The following is a 16957-nucleotide window of genomic DNA, read 5'->3' as shown; positions in this document are numbered from 1 at the left end:
CGGGGACAGCAATGTCTGGGTGGGCTGGGTGGGTGGCGGGGCCTGGGTCCCGCATTGATTGGGGCGGAGCCGCCTAGGCCGGGATGCAACCGGGGCTGGGGTCTCCGGCTCAAGGCCGCATCCGTGATGTGGGACCGTGGCCGGTGTCCCGGGTTTAAGGCTGGATCCGAGACGGCGACTGGGGCAGGGGTCGTGGGTGCAAGGCCGAGGCTGGGGTCCTGGGCCGGGGTCCTAGGTTCAGTATGGATCCCGGATGCGGGACTGAGTCCGGGTCTTGGGTTCAAGGCGGGGGCCGAGTGTCTGGGATTCGGTTCCCAGAGCCGTGGTCCCGGAATCGAGGCTGTGGTGGAGTGGCCTAGGCCGTGGTGCCGGATTGCAGCGGTGGTCCTGAGTTCAAAAAAAGGGTGCGGGATGCTGGGCTGGGTCCGGGTCGTGGATTCGAACCTGGGGCGGGACGGCCTGGGCCGGGATGAAGGGCGCGCCGCAGGCGCTCCTTCTCGAGGTCGGGTCCCCGCGGGAACAAAAGCCGAGCTCTGCCCTCCCGACCGCGCCTTCCTGCGGGGTGTGGGACCCGGCAGGGCCGCGCGGGGAGCGGCCGCGGGGCGGGTCTCCGGGACTACAGCAATCACCCCTGCTGGGTGCGGGCCCCGCTCCCTACCGCGCTTCCCGACTCCCCTGGTTCCCGGCCCCGCGCGCCTCGCGAATGAATGGGCGCCGCGTCCGGCCGCCTCGACAAGATGGCGATGCCCGCCTTTGTCAGCTAGGACCGCGCCAGCCGACGCCGCCGGGACTGAAAACAAAGGCCGGCCCTGGCGGCCGCGGCCGGGGTCCTAGGTTCGCCTGGACGCCGCTGTGCGGGGAGGGAACGTCCTGCCCAGAGTCCTCACCGGGTGGCCTAGCCTTTCCGTGTCTCCACAGCCTCGGTTTCCCCTGGGGAACTGTAGCTTGGCTTTTGACCTTTTGATACATTTGAACAGTTTTTTGGGGGGGGTTAAACGTCATGTTTAGCATCTCCAGTGGCATCCCTGTATGTGCCCAGTTAGTCTTTACAGAGGTTGTGTCATAATTTTTATTTTGAGAGGAGAATTAGTGGAATTTATAATGAAGTATATTAATGGGGCTTGTGCGTAAATTTCAGGTAACTCGTAGTGTTTGGTATTAATAGTTATTTTGTTATGCTTCGATCTGATAGCAGCAGTCAAACATTTTCGTGTGGTTAAGTAGCCGGTGAGATTGACTATTAACCAAGGAAAAATGTAGATGATCTTTCATGATCAGCAAATAAATGGCACAGTTAATCTTGTGAAAAGTTCCACTTCCCCGTGGAGACTGAATATGGTTTTCAGAGAAAGCATTAATCGGTTTCTTTCTTTTTTTTTTTTTTTTTTTTTTTTTTTGGTTTTTACGAGACAGGGTTTCTCTGTATTGTTTTGGAGGCTGTCGGTCCAGCCCAGCCTCGAACTCACAGAGATCCGCCTGCACCTGCCTCCCGAGTGCTGGGATTAAAGGCGGTCGCCACCACCGCCCGGCATTAATCGGTTTCTAAATAGTTATTTTTTTAATCGGTCTTTATTTGAATACAACAATGTTTTTAGTTCTCATACTGAAAATCTCTTCTAGATTCTTCTGGAAGGTACTTCATACTGCAAAAAGAAAATGAAGGAGAAATTCCCTTTCTCCTGTCTTAACACTGGGTGTTTGGTCAGGGGTGGAAGTGTGAACACAGGCTTTGAGCCTCTAGACCACAGAATTAGGCTCTGGCTTGATTTGACTTTTCTGACAGAGCTGTACAGGAATGTAGTGCAGCGTGGTAGGACAGCGTTCCTTTCCGTGGGTAGGCTAGGCTGTAGGCGTGGGGTCCTGCCGGCATTTTATTTCACTGCTACAGGGTGCAATCCTTCTTAGAAGCCGGGAGTCTGGAAAGTCAAAAGGAGGTTATCTGAGGCTGCGTGCTCATACCTGGTGCCTGGCTCCTGGGCCTACAGATGCCCTGTGTTAGGATTGCATTTCATCTGCCATGAATTTATCCACAGACACAAACACTTCTTACATAGCACCTGAGCTGACATCAAAGTTATGGTTATTTCATCAGAGTAGTGCCGAGTGCCCCTCAAGCACACTTTTTTAAAAAGGCTTCTCTTTGTTTGATAACCTTAGTTATGTCTGATTTGGGGACATAGAGGACCAGGTAAATTTACTTAGATTTAGAAGGTTGCAGAATAAACCAGATGTGGTAGGATGTCCTCTAATCCCATCACTCTGGATGCTGAGGCAAGATCAGTGCAAGTTGGAGTAGCCTGGGCTACTTACTGATTAGGCTTGTCTAAACACTCCCTTTCCCCAAAGTCTGCATAATATTTTTGTCTCTCCCTTTTTTTTAAGAGTATTCAAATCTAGTAATGAGGCTGATTTCAGAGTTTGTCCAGGTGAATTTATACTGACTACTGGAGAAACTCTCAAAAGAAGCTTGACATATTGATGCTTTCTTTGTTAGTTTCACTTGGTTAAAAAATACTGGGCTAGCCGGGTGATGCTAGTGCACACGTCAAGTCCCAACACTCGGGAGGCAGAGACAGGCGGATCTTTGTGAGTTTGAGTGAGTTCCAGGACAGGCTCCAAAGCTACACAGAGAAATCCTGTCTCAGAAAACCACACAAAACTGGGCTGGGGTTCAGATACTCAATGCCAAGCCTGAGGGGTTAGATGGGGAGGGCAGCATGGGTGAAGGGGCGAATGCACTCCTGCAAGTCATCCTTCACTCACTCACGCACACAAGTGCACTAAGTATAATTTAGGAAAATTTATTATGTTAGTATTATTGGAAAAGCTAGCAAATCTAAATGTAGCCTTGAGAAAGTCCTTGAGCTGCCAGGGCTCTTTTGACTCATCTGCCATCAATTGGCTATGTGGCTAGTGCTCACCTTTAGTGAGCCACAGTAATTTTGTTTTAGAAGTGTAGTATCTGAAGTTAGTTTGTTCATTGGATTGTTTTTCTCTGCACAAGAGATTTGGCTCATGCCAGTCACTAAATTGGATTAAATTCTTTATGTGGGTTTTGGCTTTAGCATTAGTGGATTGGTAATAGATATTCTCAGTTTTATCATCTCTGCTTAACCATATGGTGTGCCTTTCCCCACCTCCCTTTAGTTTTTTAAAGACCATTTTACTCTATAATCCATGCTGTTCTGGTATTCACTTTGTAGTCCAGGCTGGCCTCTAACCCCTCCCTGGTGAACCTTCCTCAGCCCCCCAAGTGCTAGGATTCAGGCATGAACTATCTTGCCCATCTTTATGCCATGTTATTTTTAAACTATGTAAGTCTCATAAGACAGGGGACAGAATTTTTAGGATCTTAAGTTTTTTATTTTAATTATCTTAATATTTTATGTGTATGAATGTTTTGCCTGTGTGTGTGTGTGTGTGTGTGTGTGTGTGTGTGTGTGTGTTAGTGTTAGTGTTTGGTTCCTGTAGAGACCAGAAGGCTGAGTTGTTGCAGATGGTTGTGAGAGACATCATGTGGGAACTGGGAATAAAACCCAAATCCTCTGCAAGAGCAACAAGTACCCTTGATAGCCAGCTCTCCAGCTCATTTTCTTTTCTTTTTCGTATTTTGAGACTTGTTTTTCTACATAGCCCTGGCTGTACCGGAACTTACTATGTAGACCAGGATGGTCTTGAACTCATAGGGATCTACCTGCCTCAGGCTCCCAAGTGCTGAAACTCAGACATGTACCACTATGCCTGGCATCTTCTTAATTCTTAAACTTGATTTAAATTCTGATTTTAGGAGTTGATGGCTTGTACCTGTAATCTCAGCACTGGGAGGTAGGAGTTCAAGGTCATTAGCTACTCTGAGTGAGGCCAGACTGGGCTGCATGAGACCTTTGAATAATCGCAGGTTTGCAATTGGGTGCTTTTTTTGTTTTGTTTTGTTTTTTCGAGGCAGGGTTTCTTTGTATTGTTTTGGAGGCTGCCCTGGAACTCGCTCGGTAGACCAGGCTGGTCTCGAACTCACAGAGATCCACCTGCTTCTGCCTCCCCAGTGCTGGGACTAAAGGCGTGCACCACCACTGCCTGGCGATTGTTTTGTTTTTAAAGACAGGGCTCACTAAGTTGCTCAGGCTAGTCTTGAGCTACACAAGGGACTCCTCATCCTTCATGTTTTCCAAGTGCTGGGGTTATTATAGTCTCTCCAGAGATGTGTTTGTTGTTAAGAATATTTACAGAAATTTTAAAGTAGAAGTTCAGTTAAATGGTTGGTTTAGTGGTCATTGAACAAGAGAAAAGAACAGATTTTAATTAAAACAATGTTTACAAACTAAAATGTTTAATAGTGATGAGAAAATGGTCCTATGACATTGTATCTGTATATATGAAGAGAGGACATATTAACTATTTTGCAGTAAGAAATTAAAAGTTTGAATTTTGTTGCATAACTCATTTCAGAAATGGCAGACTCTGTAGACGTTGGAGTTGGTCATTGGATAAGAGGACTGCTGACAGCTCTTTAACCCCCTTGTGCAGTACTGGCTTTAGAGAGCCCTGCCAATCCCCTGATGTTACTGCTGGCTTACAGTGACAGGAAAACTTTCTCTTTTATAGAGCATAGTTGCCTTTTCCTTTTTAAAGACTTAATAACAATAACAGTATTTAGTGATTTGTCTTCTTTGACACATTTCTCAGTGTAGTCCTGAGACTCACTCTGTAGACCAGGCAGACCTCAAACTCAGATCAGAGATCACTTGCCTCTGCCTCCTGAGTGTTTGGATTAAAGGTGTGCACCAGCATGCCTGGCATATTTAATATTTAAAATGCTTGCTCAGCACCTTTTCTGGGTCCTGAGGACAAAGTGTGGGAGCCTGACAAGCAGGAACAATGGAGGTCATTGGTTCTCAGGGATACCCAACCAGTTCTAGAACTTAGTGGAGTCTGAAATAAGTTTGAGGTATGAGGAAAGGAGATGTGTATTTTTCATGAAACAAACAGTAGCTGGACTCCATTATCCACCTTGTCTTCAGCACTGGAGCAGAGTCTAGCACATAAACACTCAGTAATTACTTATCTGTGACTGGAAGTTCCCCCAGGGAGAAGTAGATAAAGAAAGATCAAAGTCTTGGAGAAAAATGTGAGGGCTTCAACAGGCCTTTGGAGGATTTAAGAAGGTTGGCTAGATGGGGAGCACACTTAAGCATGGAGCATTCTCAGAGCAGGGAGGGAGCAGACTGGCTGTGGTTTCAACTGGTACAAGATGGAGATGATGGGTAAAACTGGTGATCCAGAAGGAGCCCTGGGGCTTTGTGGGGGGGTGGGGTACTAGTCCAGGTTCTGTGCAGGGTGCCTAGAAAGGCACATCATGGTTTTGGTTTGTGCATGCTGGGATGGTGCTACTCCATTCTCTTACTCTGTGAAGACCCTCCCAAGTGTGTTTGCAGAGTTCATTCTTTACATCTAGGAGCCTCCTCTTTTCATAAGGCATTCCTGAACCTCGGGTTTCATAGTGTGATGCTGAGCTTCCCACTAGTCCTCAGCTTCAGGAAGAAAGACACTCAGCTTTACTGAAGCATCACTATCCTCTGCAAAGGTTCACAATAAGTACTTGTTGAATCAGTGACTTGTTTTTATATGACTGAGGCTCTAGAAGAGATGGAGGCCTTTGGGAGTTATTAGCATTTTGATGGTGATTGGAGCCTTGGGATCAGAGGTTACCCTGGCCTTCAAATCTTAAAGTGTAATCCATAAACTCTTAGCAGTTCTTGAAACCTTTTTAAGGGTTTCTTAGGTTAAAGTTACTTGTAATCATATGAATGTTTTATTTGACTTATTGCTGTGTTGGATTTGCACTGGTGGCAGGTAGAACTGCTAACTACTTAACACAAATCAAGGCTGTGGTATAAACTAGTCATTTTCACAGCATTCAGGGTAATCACTGGACTTGGTAGCATAGGTCTTTAATCTGAGACTCAGGAGGCAGAAGCAGACAGATCTCTGTGAGTTTGAGACAAGCCTGTCTGCATAGTGAGATCCAGGCCAGCCAGGGCTTTAAAAAAACAAAAAACAAAAAAACAAAAAACCATTAGTCAGCCTGACGGTGGTGGTTCACACCTTTAATCCCAACACTTGGGAGACAGAGGCAGGTGGATCTCTGAGTTTGAGATCAGCCTGATCTACAAGAGCTAGTTCTAGGGCAGACTCCAAAGCTACACAGAGAAACCCTGTCTCAAAAAACAAAGAATCATTAATCCTTTCCATTTATTATTTTCTAGTTTTTTTTTTTTAAACAAAGACTTGCTATATGTTCCAGGCTGGCTTTTTATTAGCTAGGCATGGTAGCACATTCTTTTTTTCTTTTTTTTCTTTTTTTTTTTCTTCTAGAGACAGGGTTACTCTGTGTAGCCTTGACTGTCCTGGAGCACACCCTGTAGCCAAGCTGGCCTTGAACTGGCAGAGATCCACCTTCCTCTGCCTACTGAGTGCTGGGATTAAAGGTATGTACCACCAACACCTGGCTCCAGGCTGTCCTTGGGAGATAGGCAGGCCGATCTCTGTGAGTTCGAATCCAGCCTGGTCTGCAAAGTGAGTTCTAAGACAGGCTCCAAAGCTACACAGAGAAACCCTGTCTCAAAAACAACCAACCAACCAAAAACCCAATGCAATTGATGAGCTGTCAAAAATTGGTTCAGTTATTCTGTAGCTCTTGACTGCCCATCTATCTCTTTACTGTCCTGTGACATAATGGGAAGTACATAGGTAGGCATTGTGCAGTTGAGTTAAAGAACTGTAGCTGTGCCCAGCAGTAATGGTACACATCTTAAATCTCAGCAGCACTCAGGTGGAACTCTGTGAGTTTGAGGTCAGCCTGGTCTACAGATTGAGTTCCAGGACAGGCTCCAAAGCTACAAAGAAACTTGTCTTGAACACCCCCCCCCAAAAAAAAACATGATACAGTAATAGAATAGAGGTAATAAAATAGAAAATCTCAGAGAGATTGCTCAGTGGTTAAGAGCAGTGGCTTCTCTGCTAGAGAACCTGGTTTGATTGTCAGCACTCACATGGAAGCTCTCACTCATCTGTAACTCCAGTTCTGGGCATCTTTTGGTCTCTGAGGGCACACGTATGGTACACAGATACACATGCAGGCAAGACATCCATATACAGGAAATAAAATAGAAGTTTTCAAACACAAAATAGGGACTTTTGTTCCTGCTATCATGACAGACACTATCCAGTATTTAAAGGGGCGGGTGGGGTGTGTGCGTTTTACGGGACTGAAACCCCAGGCCTCATGTATGGTAGCAGGTATTCTACCAATAAGGTACACATTCTTAGTCTGAGGATATTGTACGTTGCTTATGTGATTAGAAGATAGTGCTAGTGAAGTGGTTTTTGTTGATTATAGAACAAACCATTGTCTACATTTGAAATACCTCCTATCAGTGAATTTTGATTTCCCAAATGAGATGATGGTGTAAACTCACAGATCCATTCAGAGCATACACTGGAGTAAAATGATTTGATGTAACTACTTGAAAAATTGTCGGTTTCAGATCCCTCATTAGAACTGCTCTTTAAAAAACTGACTACTTGGGGACATAATGTGGCTCAAATAAGAGATACCCTGCCTTAAAAAAAAACAAGGTTGGAGTTCATGAATGTCTTAGCAGGTGGAGATACTTACTATACAAGGCTGATAACTGGAGTTCTGTCTTCAGGGTGGAGGTGGATGGAGAGAAATGACTTCACAAAGTTACCCTCTAGCCTGTACACACATGCTATGGCACATTTTTGAAGACAGAGCAAAACAGCCACAAGTGGAAGGTGAGATCAAGCCAATAAAGCCGTTCTCTGATATGTGCACACGCACACATTAATAACCTGAAAAGAAGGAGAAATTGACCATTTGAGCTGACAGTATAGGTCTGTGCAGTGTCTGCCTCCCTGTAGGAGCCCTGGACTCCATTCCACCCCTGCAGTCAATGAACCAAAGATCTGCCTGTCTATTTTGAGATTTGGTTTGGTCTTAAAGAATATTCATTTATTTAACAAAATAGTAAAAATCTTTTTCCAGCAACTTGTGATGGGATGTTTTTTCCTTTTTAGAATTTTTTGATTTATTTATTTGTTTGTTTGTTTCTTGAGACAAGGTTTCTCTGTATAGCCCTGGTGATTCTGGAACTGGCTCTGATGAAGATCCTCCTGCCTCTGCCTCTGCCTCCTAAGTCTAAGATTAAAGGTCTGGACCAATATGTGGGTTCCATTGGAAGGGTATTGGGTCTCCTGGAGTTAGAGTTAAGTTTTTTCCCTAAAAAAAAAAAAAAAAAGATATTTTTTCAGGCCTTTAATCCCAACACTCAGAGGCAGAGGCAGGTGGATCAATGAGTTGGAGGACAGCCAGGACTGTTACACAAGAGATGTTTTCCAACTGATTTAATACACATATATTTGCTAGGGGAGTGGGCTTTACAGTGTGTATTGTAAATATTTGGGGGTGCTCTTACATATGTGTAGAGACCAGAGTTGACTTGATGTCTAATGCTCTCTTTAGTGGTATATGTTTTTTTAACGGAACTTTATACTTTTATTTAATTATGTGGGTACCCTCAGGTTAGAAGATGCCTTGAAGCTGGAGTTATAGGCAGTTGGGGGCTGCCCACTGTGGGTTCTAGGAACTCAACTAGGGTCCTCTAGAAGAGTGATATGTGCTCCTAATCACCCAGCCATTTCTCCAGACCTTCCTCAACTTGTGAGATGAGTTTTGACTGAAAGTTGAAGTCAGAAGGCCTGTGGGAGCTGCGCTGCACCCCCTCTCCCCAGCCCCACTTCACTCTAAGTACTGGGATTATTGGCACAGGCTAACAAATTTTGCTTTTTTTTTTTTTTTTTTTTTTTTGGGTTTTTTGAGACAGGATTACGCTGTGTAACAGCCTTGGCTGGCCTGGAACTTGCTCTGTTGCCTCAAACTCACTGAGATCCTCCTGCCTCTGCCTCCCCAGGGCTGGGATTAAAGGTGTGCACCTCTACCACCTGGCAAGTCTTGCTTTTAATGTGGGTTCTGGAGATTCAAACTCGGTTACTCATGGTTACTTAGCATTCACTTTATCCAGTGAACTGTCTCCCTAGCTTCTGATTTAACATTTAAAACTTTGCAGTCTTGAACCACAAGGATGGCATAGTGAATAAAGGTACTTATTTATTATCAGGCCTGATGACTTGAGTTTAATCCCTAGGATTTACATGGTAGATTAAGAGAACTGACTCATGCAAGTTGCCCTCTGACTTCAGGAGCTCCTCACTCCCCCCATTTTTTTTTTTTTTTTTTTTCGAGACAGGGTTTCTCTGTGGCTTTGGAGGCTGTCCTGGAACTAGCTCTTGTAGACCAGGCTGGCCTCGAACTCACAGAGATCCACCCGACTCTGCCTCCCAAGTGCTGGGTACTCCCCCAAAATTTAAATTAATGAAATTTAAAATGTTTAATCTTAATTTCTGAATATAATAAATACCAGTTAATCTGCCAAAGTCCCTGGGATCCTGAATGATTTAAAATGTTCAGGGAGAGCTGGGCGGTGGTGTCGGCACACACTGTTAATCCCAGCACTAGAGGCAGAGGCGGGCAGATCTCTGAGTTTAAGACCAACCTGATCTACAGAGAGAGTTCCAGGACAGGCTACAAAGCTACACAAAGCCACACAAAGCTACCCTGTCTTGAGTAGGGGCTGGAGAGATGGCTCAGTGGTTAAGAGCACTGACTGTTCTTCTAGAGGTCCCTCCTGAGTTTAATTCCCAGCAACCACATGGTGGCTCATGACCATCTATAATGAGATCTGGTGCCCTCTTCTGGCCTGGAGGCATATATTCAGAGCACTGTATACATAAAAAGTAAATAAATCTTTAAAACAAGCAACAACCAAACCAAAAAAGAAAAAATGGAAAGGGAGTGCAAACTGCAAATTTGCTTGCAGTCAGGCAGGCATCCTGTCTTAATGTCTTGTCTCATGTACATGCAGTACTTCGTTTTTCCAGGGAGAGGAAAACCCAGAGTTTCTGTGAGGTCTGTCCTGAGAGTAGACACAGGGAAAATAGAAGGACAACACCAAATGAAGAATAGAGGAATAGTAGCTCACAGAACACAGAGGTGGAAAGAGCACCGTCCGTGGAACTATTCTGAGATTGCAAGGAATGGTCAAAAGTGACACTTGTGGTGAAGAGGGGGAGTTTGTGGCAGTAGAGATCCCTGAGGGCCTAAAAGTGAGTGTGAGGTTAGGTGTTTGCTGTGCTTCATGGCTGGCTATGTAGGGGAGAGATGGGAGAGCTCCCTTCCTTCCTTTTTTTGAGACAGGGCCCTACTATGTAGCCCTAGCTGGCCTTGAACTAAAAGAAAGTCTACCAACCTGTTCCCCCAATATTGGGATTAGAAGATTTGTGCCACTACTCCTACCCAGGTGTGTTTTTTAAAATTTTTTTTAAAGATTTTATTTATTTATTATGAATACAGCATCCTGCCTGCACGCCAGGAGAGGGCACCAGATCTCATTACGGATGGTTGTGAGCCACCATGTGGTTGCTGGGAATTGAACTCAGGACCTCTGGAAGAGCAGTCAGTGCTCTTAATCTCTGAGCCATCTCTCCAGCCCCGTGTTTTCTTTTCCTCATAGTTCACTTGTCCATCTGGTTGAACATCTTTGTTCTCTGCATTCTCATAGGCATGGTGAGGATTAAATGAAGTGGAGCACCAGGCCTGATGAATCCTGCCTTTAATCTCTGTACTGGGGAGGCAGAGATAGGGGGATTGCTGAGTTCAAGGTCAGCTTGGTCTACATAGCAAGTTCCAGGATGGCTAGGACTATAGATAGACTGTTTCAAAATGAAAATAAATCAGTCAGTGAGGTAGAGTAAATGAAATGTCAGCTTTCAAGGGACACTATGTGGGGTGGGGCTTTGGCTTCTACTGTAACAAGCACAAACTTACTCTCAGTTCTGGAGGATAGATGTCTGAAATCAGGGTGCAGGCAGGGGTATGGGCCTCCTGCAGGTGCCAGGGGAGAGTCCTGTTGCCATTGAGAAGCTCTCTTCTCTGCTCTTGTGGTTGTCAGCTGTGTAGTGTAATAACTTGTAGCTGCATTGCTTCAATTTTCTCCCTATTTTCATAGGGCTTTCTAAACTCTTTGCAACTGCTTTCCTTAGAAGGACATAGTCATTTGGTTAAGGCCCACTCCAATTGTGTGATCTCATTTTAGTTTGCCTGATTATACCTGAAAAAGACCTCTTTCCAAATAAGGTCATGGTTGCAGGTAGACATGAGTTTTGGCAGCTACTGCTCGACTCAAGGTACCTAGTGCTTCATCCTTTGACTCACCCCTTCTTGAGTTTTTAATTTATGTTCTGCGTTCTGGGGATGGAATTCAGGATCTGTTCAGTGTTGGACACTGCAGTCCTCTTTCCCTCTTTGTGTTTTATATCCTGCGCATTAGAACTTGTAGCTAGATGTGGTGGTGCACACCGTTAATACCAGCACTCAGGAAGCAGAGGCAGACTCGGTCTAAATAGTGAATTTGAAACAGTCTAAAAAAATTCAGTAATAGAGGAAGTGAGCTGTTGATGATTTGAAATGTATCTAGTATGACTGAAAACTAGGTGGTTTGTTTTGTTTTTCCCTTTCTTTTTTCTGGAGATGGGGTCTTTCTGTAGTCCTGGCTGTCCTGAAATTTACAGTGTAGACCAGGCTGGCCCCAAACTGCTTCCAGAGGGCTGGAACTAAAGGTATGTGCCATCAAGCCCACATAGACTCCTTAATCTAATTTATAATGAAGATTTATTTGTTTTGTTTTTGCCTTATGTGGTCAGTAATTGCCATTTTGGGTACTGTAAAAGTATGAATTTGGGCTGAGTGGTGGTGGTGGCACAGTCATTTAATCCCAGCACTTGGGAAGCAGAGTCTGAGGCCAGCCTGGTCTACAGATTGAGTTCCAGGACAGCCAGGGCTATACTGAAGTATGAACTTGGAAAATTAAGTTGTGTTCACAAATTAGATTAGCAGCCTTTGCAACTTAAAGTTAGGAACTGCTGTTGACATTGTTTAAACCTTGGAACACTTGTCAAATTTAGTAAATGTCTACTTTAAGTTGAAGTAGTTTGTAAGCTGGACATAGTATCCTACGATGTGAGACTGGAGGTGGGGGAAAGGGAAGAGGGAAAGAGAAGAAAAAAGGAGTTGGGTCTCTGAAAGACGACTCTGGTGAAGAGCACTTGCAGAGGACCTGGGTTTGATTCCCAGCACAAGGCGGCTTACAACCATCTGTAACTCCAGTCCCAGGGGACCCAATGCCCTCTTCTGGGCCTCCAAAGGGACCAGATATATATGTAATAGTACATAGGCATACGTGCAGGCAGAAACACCCATACACATAAAATAATAAGACCAGTTTGTATTCAGAATTGGGATTTTGTTGGTTCAGTTCAATTTGATATGTTTTTAACTTAAATGGTTCCTAAACTGAGTGCCCTCAAAAGCATCTTGAAGCCGGGCATTGGTGGCGCACGCCTTTAATCCCAGCACTCGGGAGGCAGAGGCAGGCAGATCTTTGTGAGTTCGAGACCAGCCTGGTCTATAAGAGCTAGTTCCAGGACAGCCTCCAAAGCCACAGAGAAACCCTGTCTCGAAACCCCCCCCCCAAAAAAAAGCATCTTGATTGGGCTGGAGAGATGGCTCAGAGGTTAAGAGCACTGGCTGCTCTTCCAGAGGTCCTGAGTTCAATTCCCAGCAACCACATGGTGGCTCACAACCATCTGTAATGAGATCTGGTGCCCTCTTCTGGCCTGTAGGGATACATGCAGGCAGAACATGTATACATAATCAATAAATAAGTCTTTTTTAAAAAAGCATCTTGATTTTTGGCTAGTTTTAGTGGACCACATCTCATATACCTCTGGTATTCCCTATTATCTGGAGTTGAGGTTCTGTTGGGGGCAAATGTCAAACCCAGGGTTTGTGGGAAGCAAGCACTCTGCCATCGAGCTATACCCCTAGCTCAAGAGGAAGAGATCTAGGTTCTGTTCTCTATGCTGAAAAATATGAAAAGTTGTTAATAGTGTGTGGGTGTGGGTGTAGAAGTGTGGGAGGTCAGAGGACAGCTTTCAGGAGTCAGTCCTTTCCTTCTATCATGTAGGTACTAGGAATTGAATTCCAGTTGTTGGTATTGGCAGCAAGCACCCTTAACTACTGAGCCATCTTGATGGTCTTATTAAAAAAAAAAAAAAAACCTTGGCTGGGCGTTGCTGGTGCTTGCCTTTAATCCCAGCATTCGGGAGGCAGGGGCAGTCGGATCTCTGTGGCTTCAAGGCCAGCCTGGTCTACAGAGGGAGTTCCAGGACAGCCTCCAAAACAATACAGAGAAACCCTGTCTTGAAAAACCAAAACCAAAACAAAACTTTCTTTTTGCTTTTTTTAATTTTTTTACCTTCTACTTATTTAAAAAAAATTTGAACCTTAGGACATATGGTAGAACAGCGTTACAAGAATTACATGCTTAAACTGGGCATTGATGGTGCATGCCTTTAATCCCAGCACTTGGGAAGCAGAGATAGGAGGATCTCTGTGAGTTCCAGACCAGCCTGGTATACAGAGCAAGTTCCAGGACAGCCTCCAAAACAATACAGAGAAACCCTGTCTCAAAAAATAAAAAAATATATGCTTATATCTTCCTAAATTGAACATAAATGGGTATAAAGTTGTGTGTGTATGTCAACCGGTTATAAAAATCAAATGTTTTTGTGGTGGGTATTTGGAGGCTAATTGGGTCATCTGTAAGAAGCAACAAAAAAGAGGAATTAGCTACATGATGAATAACTGTGATTAGACAAGTAGGTTCCTCTACTCTCCCTTCCTAGCTGATACTTATGTGGCTGAGGATTCTGGGTTTCAGTGGGGAAGGGCAAAGACTGAAAAGCCTTGGCAAGCTCTGCATCTGAGCTCCTGCACCGCCCTTTCCTGTGGAGGTGAGAGTTCTCCTGTAATTGTGCTTTGGGGCCTGAATGTTTAACTGAAGTAAACTTTACAATGCTTTATGGTTAAATTTCTGCTTTGCTTTTGTTGTGGAAGTCAGTATTTAGGTTAATGAGTGGCTGGATGAAGTGGGGAGCAGTGTACTGGCCCAGCCTTGGGTCTTCTGATGTGCTCTTTTGTGAGTAGCTATTTTTTAAATAGAACTTAGAGATTCTTTTATTTATTTACTTATTCATCTATTTTAGGTCTCAAGAAAGGGAGGTAGTCTGATGCAATTGCTTTCATGGTTAAGCTTTTCTATAGCTCCTGTGATGACTTTGTTTTATCAAAGGATCTTCCTATGTTGCCTAAGCTGGTCCTGAGCTCTTGACTCCTTTTAGCCTCCTTTGCGTCCTGTCATGCCTAGCTGTAATAGTCATAGAAAGTTAGTTACATTCCGCCAGGTGGTGCTGGTAGTGGTGGTGGTGCACACCTTTAATCCCAGCACTTGGGAGGCAGAGGCAGGCAGATCTTAATGAGTTTGAGGCTAGCCTGGTCTACAGAGTTCCAGGGCAGTCTCCAAAAGCTACAGAGAAACTCTGTCTCAAAGGGAAAAAAAAGTTACATTCCTAGGGAGGCAGAGATCTCTGGGTTCTTGGCCAGCCTGGTCTACAGAGTGAATTCCAGGACAAGAAGAGCCACACAGAGAGACCTTATCTGGAGAGCACTCACCCTCCCTCAAAGTTGCATTTCTGTGTATTCTGTGATGTCTGTCCCTGCTGTCCAACCCTGTGAAATGTTGCTTTGCAAGAAACATTTTTGTGCTAAGAAACCATTTTGTCTTTTCTCTCTCTTTTTTAAATTTTCCAAGTTCATGATAGTTAGAAAAAAGGGGGAAAATCGTCATTTTGGGAGGTGCACAACAGTAAATTATTTGTGGGGTTTTTGTTTGTTGAGACAGGGTTTCTCTGTTTAACAACCCTTACTGTCCTGGAACTTTCTTTGTAGACCAGAGTGGCTTCAAACTCACAGAGATCCACCTACCTCTTCTGCCTGGGTGCTTAGATTAAAGACGTGTGCCGCTGAGTCCAACTGAATAACTAATGATGTGTTTTTTGTTTGTTTGTTTCCAAGACAGGTTTTTCTCTGTGTAGCTTTGACTGTCCTGGAACTCTATAGACTAGGCTGGTCTTTAACTCACAGAGATTGACCTACCTCTGCCTCCCAAGTGCTAGGATTAAAGGCTTGTATCACCACTGCCCAGCATGTTTTTAGGAGGCCAATGCCTTATCCATTAGGCAACTGGGGCTCTCCCAGTATGTTTTTAAGGTAATCAAAATTCTCAAAGACCATATGCAGTAAGCTGGGTCTGAGAGCATACCCTTTAATCAACATTGGAGAAGTGGAGGGTCCCAGGAGCTATGGAGTTCAAGGATATTGTGTTAGATAGTGAGACTTTGTCTCCAAAAACAAAGTAGCTTTATGAGCAAACTATACAATTATGTGTAGCTCAAAATTTCCCCTTTTTTTGAGATGAGGTCTTAGCTATTCTAATCTGGCCTTGTTATGTACCAAGGATGACTTTGAACTTCTGGTTCTGCTCTACACCTTTGTGCTTATGTTACAGGTGTGGGCTACTGCACCTTGTTTATGTGGTGTTGTGGAATGTGTGCATGATGGATAACCATGTAGGGTCTAAGGTAATACATTTGCCCACAGACCTTTTTCTTAGTAGGCCTGTGCATCAATCCTACCTCTCTGATCCCAAGTACCCTGTCTCTAAATTTTTATTTTATTTTTGAGACAGTGTCTTGCAAAGCTACCTAGATTGGCTTTGGACGGGGAATCCTCCTGAATCTACTTCTAAGGGTTGAGGTAACAGACACGTGGCAGTTGCTCATTTATTTTTTGTTTTACTTTTTGAGACTGGGTCTCTTGTAGCTCAGCTGGCCTGATAGAACTGATTTTCCTGCCTGTTTCCCTAGTGCTTGAGGATGAGTGTATGTTACTATACCCAGCATCAAGTTTCTGTTTTTTTGGTTTTTCGAGACAGGGTTTCTCTGTGGCTTTGGAGGCTGTCCTGGAACTAGCTCTTATAGACCAGGCTGGTCTCGAACTCACAAAGATCCGCCTGCCTCTGCCTCCCGAGTGCTGGGATTAAAGGCGTGCGCCACCAACGCCCGGCCAAGTTTCTGTTTTGTTTCCACATTTATTTTACATGTATGAGTGTTGACCTGCATGTATGTGTATGCACCATGTGAGTGCAGTGCCCACGTGGGCCAGAAGAGGACACTAGATCTCCTGGAACTGAAGTTAAAGACCATTTTTAGCCCACATGTGGGTGCTGGGATGCAAACCATCCGTCCTGTCCCAAGCTGTGTTTTTAATTAATGAGTAGTAACTCTGTGCCACAGAACATTTTGTGGGAGAAACTGTTCGATCTATGCAGTACGCAGACAGGCTGAGCCAGGGTAAGACCCCGCCTCCTGTTGGTTGGCTCCAGCTCCCTGTCACTAGGTGTAAAAATGGTCATCTTGTGTGTTCGGCAGCTTTGTTTGTACTCAGCTCAGTATGGTTAGAATTCTGCCACATTCACTCATGGTGGTATTTGTGAAAGTCTCCAAGGGGTGATTCCTGGGTACTCCACTGAGCTCTCTTAGTTTCTTTTTCTAGATTTACTAGTTTTACTTCCAAAAAAGTGAAGTACTTTGTACTTGTGGGCAGTAAATGGGAGAAACTGAGAATTACTATTTAAACTATGGTAAAGTCCCCTGATTGTCCTCTGAAGAGTGTACTTCCCTCAACCAAACCGATGTTCCTTTATATCAAGAAGCAGGGGTGAGCTCTGTTCTCTGGGGTAGGCAAACCAAGGCCCCAGCAGGCATCAGGGATTCTTAGGCTCTAATTCTAAGCCTGAGGCAGGAGGACTGAGTTCAAAGCCAGCCTGGACTACCTTTAAAAAAAAAACAAAAAACAGACAAA

At 44.5% G+C, this 16957-nt stretch overlaps 1 protein-coding gene across 5 annotated transcripts in view; it reads left to right on the top strand.

The window, feature by feature from the left end:
• The window catches only part of Gnb1 (G protein subunit beta 1), a 59851-nt gene that overhangs the window by 291 nt on the left and 42603 nt on the right, over nucleotides 1–16957 (top strand). The window lies entirely within an intron of this gene.

The sequence above is a fragment of the Mesocricetus auratus genome, unplaced genomic scaffold (genome assembly GCF_017639785.1).
Source record: "Mesocricetus auratus isolate SY011 unplaced genomic scaffold, BCM_Maur_2.0 Super-Scaffold_100042, whole genome shotgun sequence".
Lineage (NCBI taxonomy): Eukaryota > Metazoa > Chordata > Mammalia > Rodentia > Cricetidae > Mesocricetus > Mesocricetus auratus.
Note: the sequence above shows the minus strand (reverse complement) of the source record. Positions and strands in the feature narration are given on the sequence as shown.